Raw genomic sequence first — 10,061 nt, 5'->3', positions numbered from 1 at the left:
TAGTTGGGTTTGTGCTGACCATTAACCCGAAAACCGCAGCCCCTCCTTTTAAATGGCCTACCCATTTTAAAGGGCCACACCATACTGGCAGGCCCTTGATATAAAAGGTAAAATGTAAAGAAATCACACGTGCTATGTAATGTTAACAGCTTGGTTCACCGTGAAAGAGTCTACCCATTGTTCTCTAAAATGTCTCTTTTTAAAAACTAATCTCCCTTTTTTCCCTCCTGCAGCTGCAAATGTTTCATCACTCCATGTATCGTCTCCGTTCCAGAGGTTATCAAAGATTAGAAACTGAAAAAAACACACTTGTGATGAAATGTTCTCTAAGCTCATGCAGAGCTCCCATGCTGAAAGAGCCCAGCATAATGCGTGGAGGGAGACAATGTCAGAGTCTAAGAAAGCACAAAATGAATGCGAGGAGAGGAGGGATGAGCAAGAGGAGGGGTGGGGTCAGTGTGATGAGAGGAGGCAGGATGCAATGCTGAGGCTACTGGAGGATCAAACTGATATGCGCCGGCATGTGGTTGAGGTGCAGGAAAGGCAGCAGGAGCACAGACCGCCACTGCAGCCCCTGTGTAATGAACTGGCCTCCTCCCCAAGTTCCATAGCCTCCTCACCCAGACACCCAAGAATGCGGTGGAGGGGCCTCTGGGCACTCAACCACTCCACCCAGAGGACTGCCCAAGCAACAGAAAGCTGGCATTCAACAAGTTTTGAAATGTAGTGTGGCCTTGTCCTTCCATCTTCCCTTCCTCCATCACCCCACCTGATGCTTCCCTCCTCCCCTACCCCTCCCGGGCTACCTTGGCAGTTATCCCCCCATTTGTGTGACAAATTAATAAAGAATGCATGAATTTGAAACAACAATGACTTTATTGCCTCTGCAAGTGGTGATCAGAGGGGAGAGGGGAGGGCGGTTGGCTTACAAGGAAGTAGAGTAAACCAAGGAGGCAGGTTTTCATCAAGGAGAAACAAACAGAACTTTCACACTGTAGCCTGGCCAGTCACGAAACTGGTTTTCAAAGCTTCTCTGATGCACAGTGTGCCCTGCTGTGCTCTTCTAACCACCCTGGTATCTGGCTGTGCTTAATCAGTGGCCAGGCGATTTGCCTCAACCTCCCACCCCGCCATAAACGTCTCCCCCTTACTTTCACAGATATTGTGGAGCACACAGCAAGCAGTAATAACAGTGGGAATATTGGTTTCGCTGAGGTCTAACCGAGTCAGTAAATTGCGCCAGTGCACTTTTAAATGTCCAAATGCACATTTTACCACCATTCTGCACTTGCTCAGCCTATAGTTGAATAGCTCTTGACTACTGTGCAGGGTGCCTGCGTATGGCTTCATGAGCCATGGCATTAAGGGGTAGGCTGGGTCCCCAAGGGTAACTATAGGCATTTCAACATCCCCAGTGGTTATTTTCTGGTCTGGAAAGTAAGTTCCTTGCTGCAGCCATTCCCACAGACCAGAGTTCCTGAAGATGCGAGTGTCATGTACCTTTCCCGGCCATCCCATGCTGATGTTGGTGAAACATCCCTTGTGATCCACCAGTGCTTGCAGCACCATTGAAAAGTACTCCTTTCGATTTGTGTACTGGCTGCCTTGGTGGTCTGCTCCCAAGATAGGGATATGGGTTCCGTCTATCACCCCACCACAGTTAGGGAATCCCATTGCAGCAAAGCCATCCACTATGACCTGCACATTTCCCAGAGTCACTACCCTTGATAGCAGCCCATACTTTGAGAGAAGTCTGTGTCCATGTCCTCATCACTCTCCTCACCGCGCTGCCATCACCTACTCTCCTGCTTTTGCAGGTTCTGATTCTGGTTCTGTATATACTGCTGGATAAAGCGCATGGTGTTTAGAGCGGTCACAACTGCCACGGGCTCTGAGCGGGCTCCATGCTTGCCATGGTATGGTGTGAGCAGGAGAGCAGAGTGGCAGCGGAAGCGGTGGGTGGATGACGATGCTGATAGCAATGTGGTGCCTGCGCAGAAAAAGGCGCGAAACAATTGTCGACCGTTGATTTCATGGAGGGAAAGATGGGGGGCCTGATGACATGCACCCAGAACCACCCGCGACAATGTTTTTTGCCCCAGTAGGCATAGGGATCTCAACCTAGAATTCCAATGGGCAGCGGAGACTGCGGGAACTGTGGGATAGCTACCCACAGTGCAACACTCTGGAAGTCGATGCTATCCTCGGTACTGTGGATGCACTCCACTGACTTAATGGTCTTAAATAGGGACACACACAATTGACTGTATAAAATCGCTTTCTAAAAAATCCACTTCTATAAATTCGACCTAATTTCGTAGTGTAGATATGCCCTTGGAATTTAGTAGAAAGATTCAGAGCTTTGACAACAGTTTGCTCTTTCAGTAACCAGTAAGTACAAAAAGGACATGAATGCTGTGTTCTTTTATACCAGCTAAATATGGAGAAATCACATAGTCTTCAACACAGTCAACTCTAATTATTCCCTGGAGCAGCTGGGATAAACTTGACCTTGGATTTTTTAATGCTGCCCATTTCTAGTTAGGAACCTAAGACAATGCAGTTATAACAGTTCAAAACCAGAATGAGATCTTTACACAGTACACATGGAAGATAGATGCCAACCCATTAAAGAAGCTTCCTGGTGCTCCTTTACCAGGCCTCATTTAGCTGCAGATAAATGGATGTTAAAGAATGTCGGCTTTTTTTTTTGTCTGTCTGAAAAATGGGGATAACTGTCCTAAGCAACTTCTCAGGGTTGTTGTCACCATTAATTAACATTTGTAAAGTATTTTGGGATTATCAGATGAAAAATGTCACTTAAGTGCAATTGATAATTAAATATTTTATTATGTGCTTCTTTGAGCCAATACTAACAGTTAACTGTGGAAAACTTCAATCTCTGTGTCTCAGAAAGGTCAGAATAACTGGAAAGCAGGGAACTATCTGGCTAAAATATGTGAAATCTGAGAAAATAGTCTGAACAGTGTTGGGTGTCTTGAGAAATGGATGGGGAAGAGGAGCCTCTCTTTTCATCAACATTTACATTTCTATTTATCTATAATCTGATAGAATAAGAGCATTTTCAGCATTACCCACCTAAATGTAGGTAATGTTTATAGACGTAGGCATCTAAATTGGGCACAGATATATGTAGGTATCCAAATGAGGGATGTTGACATACGATTAAGGAGATACTTATGAAAATTGGGTTCCCTCTGAATTTGAAGGAGGCACAATTTATTACTTACTACATTGTTTTTTATACTGCTAACAGTCCAGTTTAAGACAAAGTACTACGAGTGTAATGAACAATATAGGGCAAGAGCATGGAAGAATAAGGACAACAGTGATAATTTAATGGTTCAAAGACATTACTTATAAACTATATATAGACACACACACACACACACACACAAGCGGGTATGCTGATTGGAACAGCAGGGTGTGGAGGAACCTTCCAGGGCTCTGTTACAGTTCCATAAGTTTCTGGCTAGTCCTGGCAGAGTTTCGAAACTGGTAACAGTTACCTAAGAACCAGCTGCAGTTGTGGGGATGGGTGCAAGAGGCATACCCTCGCTCTACATTGCTTGGCACTCACCTACGCCGGGGGGGAAGATGCTGCATGTTTCTGCTTCTTTTTTTGCAGCTTGAGTGACAAAAAGGGAAAGGTGAGGACTAGAGAATAAGCCCCAGAAACTATCAAATAAATATATATCAACAATCCCTGCTGGTCCTCTATTTAGCAATTAACCTGTGATTAAATGCCTTGTTTACATAGTATTACTATGAACTACATTTCAAAAAATCCATCTGATTAAAAATTGGCTGAACAGTGAATAGCCTTGTTCCTACAGACATTGAATTGCATACAGCTACTGTATCAACCCTAGATTCTGTTCCCCGCTAAATCCTTTAGTTAAGAATGCTATTGTTATAACGTGATAGGTCCAATTTTTACCTACACTGGGGGCCCAGATCCTTCATTTGGATAGGCAATGGCCATGCCTTAATTCTCCTCTTCACACAGTTTTACTATACATAATTGTTTCTTGCTCTCCAGGTTCCATCTCATTAACTAACTTTTATCATATATATGGGACAATTTGAGCACGTTGCTAAATGATTCAATAACATTAGAAAATGTATACTAGAGATATAAAAGGCACAAACTGTAAAACCTTCTGGAGTGCAAGGCTTTTAGCTGACTAGATTCCTGTTTCCAAGCACTAAGTGTCTGTTCAGCATGCATCATTTATAATAAGAAAAGGAGTACTTGTGGCACCTTAGAGACTAACAAATTTATTAGAGCATAAGCTTTCGTGAGCTACAGCTCACTTCATTGGATGCATCCAATGAAGTGAGCTGTAGCTCATGAAAGCTTATGCTCTAATAAATTTGTTAGTCTCTAAGGTGCCACAAGTACTCCTTTTCTTTTTGCGAATACAGACTAACACGGCTGCTACTCTGAAACCTATCATTTATAATGTTATACTCCCTCTGCTGGACAAACGGGAAACTGAAGCAGGCTTGGAAACTGAGAAATACTTTTAGAGATTCTTCATCTTTAGCCTTTTATTTTCTTGTAAATGTTTAAACTGAGTGAGGCTTTGCACTAATATTTAAAAAAAAACAAGTATCCACTGGAATTATTCTTCAACAAAGAAAAATACATTATAATCCCTCCCTCACTTTCTCTCGCTCACCTCCTCTTCACAGTACCAAATGTTCCCTCTTTCCTGGCAGTTTCCTGCTTCAGCGACTCCCTATCGACTGTTCCTAGAAGCAGAATCCTCCATATTCTGGGCGCCTGTTTTCTGAAATCCCCTTCTCTCCAGCCACCTCATGATCAGCTCCAGAATCTCCTGACCTATTTCCTCCTCCCTCATTTCACTAAGGGCTAAATTCACAAAAGGATTTAGGAGCCTAACTGCCACTTTAGGCACCTAAGTCCAACATTTAGGCAGCCCTGGCATTCACAAAAGCCCCCCCCCCCCCCGCCGAGCTGCTGCCTAATCCTAAATGTAGGTGCCTAAATTTCCGAGGTACTACATTTCCACCACCATAGTCCCCTAGGTCCCTACATTTCTACCGGTGGGCGTGCACACTGCCTCCCATATCCTGATACCCTGGAGCAGCTCAGTGCCTAGCTCATGTCTAAGCCCTGGCAGGATTCACAGACTAAGCATTTCTCAACCTATCTCACTGGCTGGGTCCAATCTGATAGGCCTGCTCTGAACATGCCTATCAGAAGACGAAGGTTTCTAACCATCAGAGGAGTGAAGTTTTGGAATAGCCTTCCAAGGGAAGCAGTGGGGGCAAAAGATCTATCTGACTTTAAGATTCTACTTGATAAGTTTATGGAGGAGATGGTATGATGAGGGATAATGTGATTTTGGTAAGTAATTCATCTTTAAATATTCAGGGTAAATAGGACTAATCCCCTGAGATGGGATATTAGATGGATGGGATCTGAGTTACCCAGGAAAGAACTTTCTGTAGTATCTGGCTGGTGAATCTTGCCCATATGCTCAGGGTTTAGCTGATTGCCATATTTGGGGTCGAGAAGGAATTTTCCTCCACGGCAGATTGGAGAGGCCCTGGAGGTTTTTCGCCTTCCTCTGTAGCATGGGGCATGGGTCACTTGACGGAGGCTTCTCTGCTCCTTGAAGTCTTTAAACCACGATTTGAGGACTTCAATAGCTCAGACATAGGTGAGGTTTTTTGTAGGAGTGGGTGGGTGAGATTCTGTGGCCTGCGCTGTGCAGGAGGTCGGACTAGATGATCAGAATGGTCCCTTCTGACCTTAGTATCTATGAATCTATGATTCTATAAGACAACAGATGTGACACTCCTGTGATTAGAGCACTCACCCAGCCTGTGGGAGACCTAGGTTCAAATCTCCTCTGTCCTAAGTTAGAGCAGGGATTTGAATCCTGGTCTCTCACCACAGAGCCATATAGTCACTGTCTGGTCTAATGATTTTATAATTATTTATACACAATGGAACTGTTACAACAGGAGAGCTTGACACAGCCCCACCCCAGAATAACCCTATAGCTGACTGGTTAGGGCCCTTTGCTGGGAGAGGTCAAATCAGGCAAAGAGGGGATTTGAACTTGGGTCTTCTATATCCTAGGTGAGGGCTCTGATCACTGGAGTGTTATGAGTAAGGCAGGGTTCCGTCTCTGGCTTTGTGAAACACTGACTGACCTGGCTTAGATGCCCACATTCCTTTGAGGGGCAGGATTTTGGACACACCCCATCCTTTGCATTTCCTACCAGCTAGAGAAGAAGTCTCCTCACTCAGCTTGCTGCCTTCTCTGAAGCCCTAGTTTAGGTACCCAACTCTCCCGATGCACTGCATGGGGAGCCTGGCTGCTGTACTTGGGGCTGAGGATTTCATGAAGTGGCAGGGTGCCTAAAAGTTGGATGCTGCCAGTGATGAGCTGCCAGAAGCTAAAGAACTGGTTCCTTCAGCCGCTCCAGGTCTTCGGCGGCACTGAAGGACCTGACGCTGAAGTGCCGCCGAAGGCCCGGAGTGAGTGAAAGACCTGCTGCTGAAGTACCGCGGAAGGCCAAGAGCGAGTGAAGGACCTGCCACAGAAATGCCGCCGAGGGCCGCTGGGTGAGTAAAAATTCTCAGGGGAGCTTCCCCACCCGAGAGCTCAGGCGGGACGGAAAGGATGGTCCTGCAGGCTGCATGTGGTCCACGGGCCACAAATTTCCCACCCCTTTAACAACGGGTTCTAAACCGGCTTCAAAATTTAACAACCGGGTTGCGTGAACCGGCTCCAGCTCACCACTGGATGATGCAACACCTAAGTCCCCCTTGTGAATCTAGCCCTCTAGGAATCTAACTTTCTATCTCATCCCCAGGGAAGGACAGTGAATTAGAGAGGGAGTCACAGCAAGCAAGCCATTTCACTCCCACTCTGTGGGAGAACAACAGGCAAGGGGTGGAGCAGTGCAAGTGTAATGTGATGCCCCTGAGCAGATCACTGACAGTGGGGATGGCAGGGGCCTCTCTCATCCTAAAAGCCTGAGCATCTACTCCCTGAGTTAAAACACCTCAGCTTAGGCTCTAGCAGGCTCATTAATCTCAGTCAGTAGCCCAGCTGGGGAATGAATACCACCCTGAGTGGGTGTGGGTTATACACAAAATGGCAGGGATTGTTCCAGTCCAGAACTGGGGAGATGGATGAGCAAAGATAATGGGGGGAGGGGGAGTGCTGTGAATCAGCGTTTGCTGACTATCCATGCTAACTATTGGATAAATACTGAAACTTTATCCCTTAAATTATGGTATGTTTCTAATCTGTTGTGTTTTCTCAACTACTGGTTTCTTTTTGACACATTTCAGAGTGGTAAACTTAACATTCATACAAATCGGTTTGAACAAAATGTTCAACGCTGTTTTACACACACAATGTGCCAGCTCTTTGCCATTGTCTTCAAAGGCTTCCACAATTTAGCTACTGCCTACTTTTCTGCTTTAACCTCTTATGCTTCCCCATATGCTCTGACCAAGACATCCAATTGTCAGAAATATTTATACAGCACAAATCGGAAGTCTATTTTCTTTGAAGAATGTTTTCAAGAAAATATACTTGCCAACAGCAATGGAGTTAGTACGAATGATTGTGGGCCTGTCCAAGAGTGTTATCCTTTCAGTTCAGTTCATGTTCTTAGTGCAGAACACAACTATGAACATACCTCCACTAACCTATTGCATTGTACAGTCATGTAAAAGACACCATTGGATAATTTTAACATGTTGACAAAACAACCAATTTACAAGCACTGCTAATATTCCAGATATATGAGTCATATCATCTACTTTCTCTACAATCACTGAAAAGCAAAATCAATACCAGAAGGGATTCAGCTAGGAATTCAAGGAGTTTCCAATATACTATTGAATTGTTTTCTGCACCGAGGTATGTTGTAAATAATACTAAAGGTATCTACTGAGTGATGATATAGTCCCATTTGAAACAGTACTATGTTAACATGCCCAAGGAACCTTTTAGAGTGTGGCAGCAGGGTCTAACAAGGCAGTTCGAGCACTATACAATTGACACCCCTCTGGTGCACATTGTGGCACAGTGTAGAAAAACCCTACCTTGCCAAAAAAACAACAGGGAGTCTGGTGGCACCTTAAAGACAGATTTATTAACAGATTTATTAGGGCATAAGCTTTCGTGGGTAAAACCCCACTTCTTCAGATGCATGGAGTGAAAATTACAGATGCAGGCATTATATAATCACACATGAAGTGAAGGGAGTTACCTCACAAGTGGAGAACCAGTGTTGACAGGGGCAATTCGATCAGGGTGGATGTAGTTCACTCCCAATAATAGATGAGGAGGTGTCAATTCCAGGAGAGGCAAAGCTGCTTTTGTAATGAGCCAGCCACTCCCAGTCCCTATTAAAGCCCAAATTGAAGCCCTACCTTGCCAAGAGTCACAAAATTGATCTTTAGCAGAGTTGGGAGGAGAGCCCAGGACGCCTGGTTCACAATCCTGTGCTTTAAATACCAGATCATGCTTCCTCACCTCATCACAGAGAAACTGCACCTTGTTGACTCCTGTAGAGAAACCAAACCAATATTCATACAGAAGGAGACAGTGTAGGCTAGGTGCTGGACTTTGATTTGGGAGACCTAGGTTCTGGTCACAGTGCTGTCACTGACTTGCTCTGTGATTCTGGTCAAGTCATTGCCTTTCTCTATGGTTCTGTTTCCACCTCCACCCTGTGCCTCTCATGTCTATTTAGAGTGTAAGCTCTTTGGGACAGAGACAATCTCTTATTCTGTGTTTGGACGGTGCCTGGCACAATGGAGCCCTGATCTTGGTTAGGGCCTCTACTGCTACCATACTGCAAAATAATTAATAATTATTCATCAATTTTTATTTATCTTAAAATTATTTGTAATAATGTAGCACCTGGAGTCCCCAACAGAGTTTGTGTCCTCATTACAATAGGCCAGAGGTCGGCAACCTTTGGCACGCGGCCCATCAGGGTAATCTGCTAGCGGGCTGCAAGACATTTAGTTTACATTGACCATCCACAGGCACGGCCCCCTGCAGCTCCCAGTGGCTGCAGTTTGTCTTTCTTGACCCCTGGGAGCTGCGGTGGGCTGTTCCTGCAGACAGTCAATGTAAACAAAATGTCTCATGGCCCTACAGCGGATTACTCTGATGGCTCCACATGGTGAAGGTTGCCAACCCCTGAAACAGGCACTGTACACACACAATAGTAAGAAACCATGCCTGCTCTCAAAGAGCATGCCAGACAAAATTGGCAAGGGGCATGAGAAAGAAAGTTTTATTATTTCCATTGTACAGATGGGAAACTGAGGCAAAGACTAAGTATCCTGTGAAGGTAACACAGAAAGTCTGTAACAGAGTCAAGATTTAAACCCCAGTCTCCTGAATCACAATCCAGTGCCTTACACTTGAGACCCTCTCCTTCTACTATGTGGTCCCACATGCCTGGAACCCTCTTCCTGGCCTGATCTGCATGCTGCTACCATCTCTGGCACTGTACAAACATACTGAAAAATCTATTTCCAAGATTTTACAGTCTGTGGTCTAATCCAGCAAAGCAAACAAATAGTCAAGATGGACTGCTCCCATGCTTTTAGTTAGATATACACTTAAATCTTTGCTGGATTAGGGCCTGAAATCATTTTCATATTCCCATTATTGTCATTTATTATTCTACTTCCAAGGGACCATTCTTATTTTTAATCTTTAGCCTTGCTTAGCTTCTAAAATTAATGATTAAAGAACTTCCTCTTAATTCATACACAAGCAATTTATAGTAATTTAGATTATTAATTTAATGATACTTTTATTTGTGTGAATGTGAGCAGCAATAATTGAATCTGGCACACATTTTTAAAACTGATTGTTAGTAAAATGAAATTTATAATAGCAGCTCTACCCATAACCCTACTTATTTCAAAGCAGTTTGGACAGTCATCTATATTCAAGATCTGCAATTTTCATTTAGCTTTGAATACTGCAGTGAATGTTAACCAGTGCACAGATAAT

The sequence above is a fragment of the Dermochelys coriacea genome, chromosome 2, assembly GCF_009764565.3.
Source record: "Dermochelys coriacea isolate rDerCor1 chromosome 2, rDerCor1.pri.v4, whole genome shotgun sequence".
NCBI lineage: Eukaryota > Metazoa > Chordata > Testudines > Dermochelyidae > Dermochelys > Dermochelys coriacea.
This window is presented reverse-complemented; position numbering follows the sequence as displayed.